This window comes from Martes martes (assembly GCF_963455335.1).
Source record: "Martes martes genome assembly, chromosome: 12".
Lineage (NCBI taxonomy): Eukaryota > Metazoa > Chordata > Mammalia > Carnivora > Mustelidae > Martes > Martes martes.
In genome coordinates, this window is record NC_137900.1 from 2053117 (window position 1) to 2061775 (window position 8659).

General features: G+C 53.0%; 1 long non-coding RNA gene across 1 annotated transcript; it reads right to left on the reverse strand.

Annotated features, from left to right (window-relative positions):
* Window positions 1-4495: 4495 nt before the first annotated feature.
* On the reverse strand, window positions 4496-8438 carry LOC308353067. The gene is made up of 5 exons (XR_013967730.1): window positions 8274-8438; window positions 7993-8127; window positions 6075-6635; window positions 5157-5939; window positions 4496-4926 (listed from the first exon to the last, which is right to left on the reverse strand). It is a non-coding gene; the product is annotated as an uncharacterized lncRNA (long non-coding RNA).
* Window positions 8439-8659: the final 221 nt, after the last annotated feature.

Sequence of the window (8659 nt, forward strand, 5' to 3'; positions counted from 1 at the left end):
ACTAGGTCTTTGAAACTCAGAGAACACGTCGGCTGCACCAGCCGGGTGTCAGGTGCTCGAGAACCATGTGGGGCTGCTGGCAGTCGTGTGGGCCAGTGTGGTCTGGACTCTCCGAAGGCATCAGAGACCTGTGTTCCCTCTTGTGGCCATAAACACTCCACGCGCCGTCCTTACCGGTGTTTCGTCTTCCAAACATACATCCACACAAAAAGGTCTCCACTGCCAAAAGGCGTGTAGTGTCCCAAGACTTCGCGGCCAAGCCACCAGCTAGGTTGGTGGGAAAAGTCTTCTTCAAATAAACACTACCCCACCACCCTCTTTGATTTCCAAAGCTTGAAGCAAAGAGGGCAGCAGGGGACAATTTGCATCTTAATAAACACTGTCTCTTGCAAAATGATTCTCAACGTACTTAATGAACACATCCCAATAACAGTAATTAACATCAGAAGGTGCTGGGCCAGCATTTGCTAATGAGTGCCCTCCCAGGCAGGCCCTGTTTTGATGGACTCAAAGCAAAGCTTTTAAGTAACCCAACTCGCATGGGGCCTTACAGGGAATCGGGTTTATGTAACTTGTTTCCCAGAAGGAAAGCAGCTTAAGTAACTCCTATCAGGCTCCAAGCAGGGCTGGTGTTAGACGCAGGACGAGGGCCCAGGAAATGTGTAGCCAAGATTCAATGCTGATGACTTCAGAAGGGGCACGGCTTGTCCTTGTTAAAAGCACAAAGCAGGAGGTGGGGGCCCCAGCAGCCCCCGTGGGTGTTGGCTCGGCCATGCGATCCCCCTTCCCGTGGCTAAAGCTCAGTTTGGTCAAGGATTTGTCATATTCAAGGGACTCCTGTGTCCCTGAACTCTCACTGCAGGCCCTCCTATAGGTGTGTGCCTCACGTGTGGAATTCCCGTCCCAAGCTCCTAAAGGTCTTTGGCTCCTGCACAACAGGGTGGTGGGATTTGCATGCATAAGAGAACCTTCTTGTACACGCCACTGTGGCCCGCAGCAACTGTGGAAAGAGTAGTCGTGAGAGGTGCACAGTTGCTCAGACCCAGCCTCTGCCAAGCACCAAGCCCAGTGCTCATGTGCACGAGCTCGGTAAGAGGTCTCTAGGACCCCAGGAGTTCCGGGTCATCAATCTCTACATCGTACAGAGAGGGAAGCCAGGGAGGATGTGGAACTTTCTCTGGGAGCTCTGGAATATCTGCCCCAGCCAGCTGATTCCAGGCCGGGACCTTTAAACTGCTAGGCTATATGGCCACCTTCCTTTGGCTGTGGTGAGTTTCGTGCCTTGTGTGATCGTGAGAAGCACATGAGCCCCAAGACTCCCAGCTCCTCATGTACACTCACGGAATCGTGCCCTCCCTGCCAGTGAGACAGAACTTGTGAAATGATGCGGCACTGCTCTCATGATCGGATTACTGATCTGTTGGCTTTGAGTTGATCAAAGGGGAGAGTATCCAGGTGGGCCTGACCTAAACAGGTGAGCCTGAAAAGGACTGGGCCCACCCTGGAGGAAGGGAGAGTCTAAGGGTAAGAGAGCCCAGGGAAGGATCCACAGCAAGGACCTGGACGTTGTGCTAAGAGAACACCCAGTTGACAGCCAGCAAGAGAACAGGGACCGCAGTCCTATAACTGCAATGAGCTAAATTCTCCCAACACGTATGTGGGCGTGAAAGGGACCCTGGGGTCGGGAAAGGAACAGAGGCCAGCTAGGGCAGCCTTGAGGGACACTGAACAGACATTCAGCCTGCATTCCTGACCCATGGAAACTGATATAATAAATATATATTTTTGTAACCCGCTAGGGTTTCCTTCTCCTATCTTCTTAGACTAGCTAGGACTTCCAGGGCCACATTGGAAACGTGTGGTGCGAGGGACCTCCATGCCCTGTTCCTGGTCCTAACAGGAAGGGCCGGAGTTTCTCACCTTGAAGTGTGACGTCGGGTAAAGGTATTTTGTGGATGATCGGTGGCCCGAGGATGTTCCCTACCGTTCCCGTTTCCCTGAGAGCTTTTATCAGGAATGTGAGTTGGACTTTGTCCAATGCTTTTTCTTCAGCTATTGATATGATTATGTGATGGGTTTGTTTTTAGCCCATTGTTGGGGTGGATTGTATTGATTGATTTTCAGCTGTTGAACCAGCCTTGCATGGCTGGGGTTGACCCCACTTGGTTGTCGTGTATAATTCTCTGAGTACGTTGTTGGATCTGATTTATTAACATCTTGTTGCAAATTTTTGCCTCTTCGTTCCTGAGAGATGTTAGTCTCAGTCTTCTTTTCTTGCAATGTCTTTGTCTGGTCTTGGTATGAAAGTAATGCTGGCCTCATAGAAGGAATTGGGAAGTAGAACTTCCCCTTCTGTCTTCTAGAAGAGTTTGCGGAAAAGTGGTGTGATTTCTTCCCTACGTGTTCAGTAGAACTCACAGGCGAACTCATCTGGGTCTGGGGCTTTCTGTCTAGGACAGTTATTAGTTGCTGATTCGTTAGATTATCTATTTCTTCTTATGTAAGTTTTGTTAAACTGTGCCCTTCAAAGAATGTGTCCGTTCCACTGAGGTGATGAAGTTGAGTATACAGTTGCTAATACTGTTCTTTTATTGTCCTATTAACATCTGTGATATCTGATGCCTGATGTCAGTAACTTGTGCCCTCTCTCTCTTTCCTTCTTTTGTGTTCTTCACTAGCCTAGCTAGAGGCTTATCTATTTTACTGATTTTTCCAAACAAGCATCTTTTGGCTTTGTTGACCTCCTGTTTTCAATTTCATTGGTTTCTGCTCTTGTTTCCTTCTTAGTTCTTTTCTTCTACTTGCTTTGGATTTAATTTGCTCGTCTTTTCCTAGTTTCCCAAGGTGGGAGTTTAAATGATTGATTTGAGATTTCTGTTTCTCATGTATGCCCTCCGGTGCTCTAAATGTCCTCCCAACACAACTTCGGCAGTCACACATTCTGATAAGTTGTATTTTCCATTTTTCAGCCAAAATATTTTTAGTCACTCTTGAGAGTTCTTCTTGGACTCCTGTGTTATTTAGAGGTAACTTGTTTGATCTCAATATATTTCCAGATTTTCCAGTTATGTTTCTGTCATTAATTCCTAGTTTAATGGCATTGTGGTCTGACAGCAGACATTGTAGGATTTCTATTCATTGAAATTTTTTAAGCGTGTTTTGTGGCCCCAACTGGGGTCATTTTAGGAGAACGAGGAGGCTTCTGGCTGGCCTGTTGTCGTCACTACCCAGGGTGATACTCAGGCTGATGTACAGGAAGCTGGAAAGGCTGGTAGGAGAACTCTGACCACTCTCGAGCCCCCAGACCTCCTGCAGGTGCCTCACGGTCCCTTGGATCTCAGGGGACCCGTGACAGTGCAGGGAGCTGCACAAAACCCCAGGCCACACTGGCCTCTTGCCCACCAGGTGGTTCCCCCATGACGTCTCCATGACCCCAGTCCTGGTCTTCGGGGCCCTGCTGATTTGCCAGGTCAGAAGCTTCCTGAGAAACCAGAGTCTGGGCCACGCGGGAACCCACATCAGCCTGCGCTCTTGAGTCAGGGGAAGCCTTCATGAGAAGCAAAGTGCTTGGTTTGGTCCTCTGGTAAAAATTTTACTTTGTATTTACGACTCTGGTCTGGCAAGGCAGGTGAGATTCTCCCCCGGGGTACCCCGCCCTCGTGGCCTGGAGTCCGTCCCCAGCGTGGGACATCATGCCCCATGGCTGCTGACACCCGAGGCTGGTGTGTGGGCTCAGAGGGCCAGAGCTGGGGACTGGAGGGCTGCGGTCCAGTTAGAGCGAGCGGGGCTCATGTTTAAAACGTCTTTGACGTGGTTACACCCAAGAGTGCAGTGGGTGAAATGGGCTTCTGGGTGGCTTCAGCTACCATTAGGGCTTCACCACACTATGTCTTATTATTCAGTTAATGGAAAGGGAAAAGTGCCTGCTTGGTTCTCAGAAGCATCCGTAAAAAGTTATTACCCAAGATCAGAAGGCGTCGCTTTCGTTCAGTAGATGACGAAGGACAAAGGGCTTCGCTGAAGTCCTCATTCTCGTGTTTCAGGGCATTAAATAACGCAATATTAAGTGCGAATGTGGAGAGCTGTCCCCACACCCACATGCACGGCAGCCAAAAGGGAGAGGCCCCTCCAGTGACCATCAGCTGTGGCCCATCCTTCTGCTGGAATGGTACTCAGCCTTAGAAAGGAAGAAAATCCGGCCACCTGCTACAGCGAGCATGAGCATGGAGGACCCCCTGCCGAGTGAGATCAGCCAGTCACAAACCCTTAGACACTGTGCGATTCCCTTTGCCTGAGGTCTCCGCAGCGGTCAGACCCATGAAGACAGAGAAAACGGTGGTGGCCAGAGGCTGGCGGAGGACAGAGCGGGAGTCGGTGCTTGCTGGCGACAGAGTTTCAGTTTTGCTAGATGTGAAACCCTGGGGACAGATGGTGGCCCACCCACGGGAGTGTGCCAAATGTCGCCAAACTGTACCCTTAAAAATGGTTAGAATGGTCAATTTTATGTTATGTTTATTTTACCACCATTTTTTCAAGTTCAGTAATTTGAAAAAATTAAACACAGAAGAAACAATGAAGAATTAAAACCATCACCAGGAAGTGTTGTTACTCAGCTAACGAATAGAGAAGACCCACAGCTGAGAGCTTCGTCAGTGCCAAGGCCCCTGCCTCGAGCCATGGCAGGAGCCCAGAGCCATCCGGGGTGGCAGAGGCGAAAGTCTGCGTTGCCCACTGAGAAGACACGTCCCAGCCCAGCTGGGGCTCAGCTCAGCCCCAGGAGTTCCCGTGGTCCACGCGTCCCATTCAGAATCTCTGTGCACCTGCAAACCACCAGATGCCTTCGGGGCTGAGACAGCTGCGGGCTCCCAAAGCAGTGACAGCACAGGGCCCAGGTGCGTGTCATCGGCCTCCAAGGCGTTGAAGTCCCTAACGAAAACATTGAGCAGGAATTTCTTGTGCGTTCATCATTTGAAAATTCGCCCCCTCCGTTCTCCGTGCCCATCACTCACAGCCCTCCGGCAATCACCTGCCAGCCAGCCCAGAGCCCCCAGGGGAGAGGCTGCCACGGGGGCCGCCCTGGTGGTGGCGGCTGAACTTGGGTCTGCAGGGCCCACAGGAGCCGAGGGGCCACTGGCAGCAGCCACAGGTCCACCCACCCTGCGAGAGGCACATGCTGGGTATCTCCACCGGGATGCTTTCTAGTTGTTGTAAGCAGCGGACACCCACACGGGTCGGTCAGCATATACACACGTAGAGATGTTTCATATGCAGTTCCACTTCGGGAATTTCAGTCCAGTAGGGAAACAGTGACGACTCACCGAGGGGCATGGGCTTCTCCCAACTGCACCCAAGCGGCGTTTCTGAGCGCACCGGCTGTGCCCCGGAGCCCTGGGACCGCCGGGCCCCCTCGTACTGACGCCAGGAGCCCTTAGCACACACACACGTGAAAATCAAACATCTGTGATTTGCAGAAGAGGAGAGCTCCTGGATGTCAGACTCGCGCGTTTCCTTTGCACACAGTTCAGGACATTCCGGACCCCCAACGGCCTTCCCCAGACTTGTGCTGACGACTACAGTCCCGGGAGAAGCCGAGGTGCGGGCGTCTGCCCGAGAGTGGCCTTTGCAGGGTCGGCTTAGATTGTCTTCTTCCCACCACGTGCTCGGCCCCCCCCCCCCACCCGGCTGTTCTCAGACTTCGGACTGTCTTCTGGGCTCTGAGTTCTCTTGGGAGTCTGGACCAGATGGTGTCTCGGGTCTCCTGTCTGTGCTCTGTGCTGGGCCACAGAGTCCCGGCCTGTGCACCCGTGGGAGGAGGGGCGCAGGACCCAGGCAAGGCACGAGGGGTCCGACATCGGTGGACTGATCGCCCCAAGGGATGATTTATTCGAAGCATGCACAGACATGAGACGTGAACGTCGGACACCAGATGCCTCGGGAGCCTAAAGAGAAGAACATGTGGCGGAGAAAGGGCTGTGTCAAGGCCTTGAACCCACCTGTGTGAGCCAACAATGCCTCAGAAAGAAACCTCAGTGGACGCCCAGAGGATCGCAGGTCCCCTCCCACTCTCGGCCTACCCGGTGAAAGGTCAGCGCATTCTACGTGTGAGCCACTTCCGCCCGGAGCCACTGGGTACGGACACCGTCGCCTCGCAGCGGGCTCCCTGGACACGCCTCGTGTCTCTGCCCGTGCCTCCACACGCAGCACTGGTCATGCTCTCCTCTCCCGTCCTTCCGTGGCTCCCACGGCAGCCAGGTCCAGACGCAGTGGTGGAAGAAATCAGGCCCTTCGAGACTCGCCTTCTGCCTGCGTCTGCACCCCACCCCTCCCCCGCCAGTCGGACCCTGCGCTCCAGCGTGAAGAACCACCGTGTTTCCAAACACGCCGTGCGCCGGTGCCCGTCCTTGTGTGTGCTGTTGCGTGTGTGCTGTTGCGTGTGCCCGCCCTCTGCCCGGCCCGTCCTCTGCCACCTTTGCGAATGCCCTCAGCAGCCCTCCCCAGCGAGCCGATGGGACACCGGCGAGTCCCGCACTGGCTGCCGTCACCTGCACTGCCTCGGCGCCTCGTGCCGACGTCCAGCCCGGCCTTCATCGCAGGTCACGCGGCGCGTGGAGATTCCCTGATTTAAAGCGGTGAGCCTGGCGGGGAAGACAGTGCGAGCTTCCAACCTTGTGTCTCTGAGGTCAGCATAAAACGGCCACATAAGGGGTGGTGATTGAATAAGGAGTGGAAGGGGGAAGAGGGGACGGGAGGGGACAGAAGATTGAAAGGAGAAATGGCAGATGGCAGAGGGACGGAGAAAACTTATTGGTGTGTGAATATAGTGAATATATTATAATAAGTAAATAAATAAATATAGATAAGCTGTAGTAACTGTCCCTGAAGCCACAGGTGACAATTTTGGAGCCCCTGTTCTAGCACAAGTTCTAGACCTGGTGTCTGAGGCTGGTCGAGCTCTCCGTCCTTATCTAGACGCAAAGCGAGTCTGGGAACACGACTGTGCTTGTCCAACATAATAAACAAATTAGTCACAGATTCTAGAATGAAGCACCAGTCTTTCTGGTCTAAATTTAGAACCACACATGGAACCACACACATCTCGTAGGTCTGCCTACGAGATCGGCTTCTTACATGGAGTGGGCCGACCTGCCCGGGCGTCTTCCAGATAACCACCCCCTCCCTAGACTGTGTTTAGAAAAGAAGGAGAAAATTAGTGGCTGTGCCCAAAGATTAAGGGCTCCTTCTGCCAATTGACTCTAAGGACCGGGCCACACCTGAAAAAATTTTTGGCATCGCCGGTGTCTACCCAGGAGAACACCGGCTTGATGGGCTGTGGGTTTGCATTTCTCGCGCAGAGATGTGACAGGTACAGCAACGCTGCCCCGTAAGCAGTAGTCCTGAAGGGTCACCTGCACAGCAATACGGAATAGGTCACCTGTGACCACGGGGTGGGTGGGGGAAGGAGAAATGCAGTTTCCATGGCAACGCACACTGTGGTCCATGTGGCAGCACCCTGTTTCCAGCTACCACTCAGCTCCCCGTTGGGATGGAAGCAGGTAGTGAGTGAGGCACAGTAGCACTTACTCAGGGAAGACTGTTCTAGAATCTTCTAGGCTCAAATGCATGAAGCGGGTACGGAGAAAAGTGGCATCACCGGGAGTGAGCTCTCCAGATGGGGCTTTCTTCCTTCTGTTCCCTCCACTCCCGCAGCATCAGCAGCCCCATGATACAACTTACCACTGGAATTACCTTGATCCGAATGCAGGGGGGTTAGACGTGCAAACCCAGGAGAGGGGTGATTGGCTTTTACCCGTAGGTCTTACCAACGGTGCCAGGCACATAGCAAGCCACCGGTAAAGGATAAATCTATTATCAGAGTGAGTGTAATTACCCTGAGTGCTCCGGGCTCCCCGGGGAGAGGTTTGCTCTCATTAGTTGGCTCGGGCCACGTGACAAAGTATCAGGGCTGGGGTGGGGGGAGACTGGGCGGCTTACACGGCAGAGATGTATTCCTCCTGGTCCCTGAGGCTGGAAGGCAGGTTTCCTTCTCCTGGCTGCTAGGCGGTGTCGCTATGTGCTCGCATGACCTCCTTTGTGACGTGGAGATAGAGAGCTCTCTGGTGTCTCTTCCTGTAAGAACACGAATTCTAGCGAATCAGGGCGCCACCCCACGACCGCATTAATTTAGGGGTTGGGTTTCCACATATGGATGGGGACAGGCCAACATTCAGACGACACATGCAGGCATGGGCAGGGGTCCCCCCCTCTGAAACCACCTGATGACGGGCATCTTTGTCTAGAAGGTGACATCTCATTCACAAGGTGTCCCCAGGACTCAAGGCCAGGTAGGTATATGTCAGTTGTTCAAGAAAATTTTAGGATACAGTGGGGTTCTGTAGACTGTCGCCTGGATTTTGACTCCAGAACCATCTTTAAAACTTGTAAAAAGCAGGTGGGAAAAATCTGTGGGAAAAATAATCTTCCAATGAACTGATAGCTTCTTTGGAGAGCTAGGGACGGGGCATGGTCTGGGGACAGAACTCAGGTGTGGCTTTTCCTGCAGGGGTCCGTGGGGGAGGAGCATCGGAGGGATGGTCTGCTCACACTTCTCAGCACTGAGCCCCGGGACACTTGGTACCTGGTCCTCCAGGCCCCGTGTCCC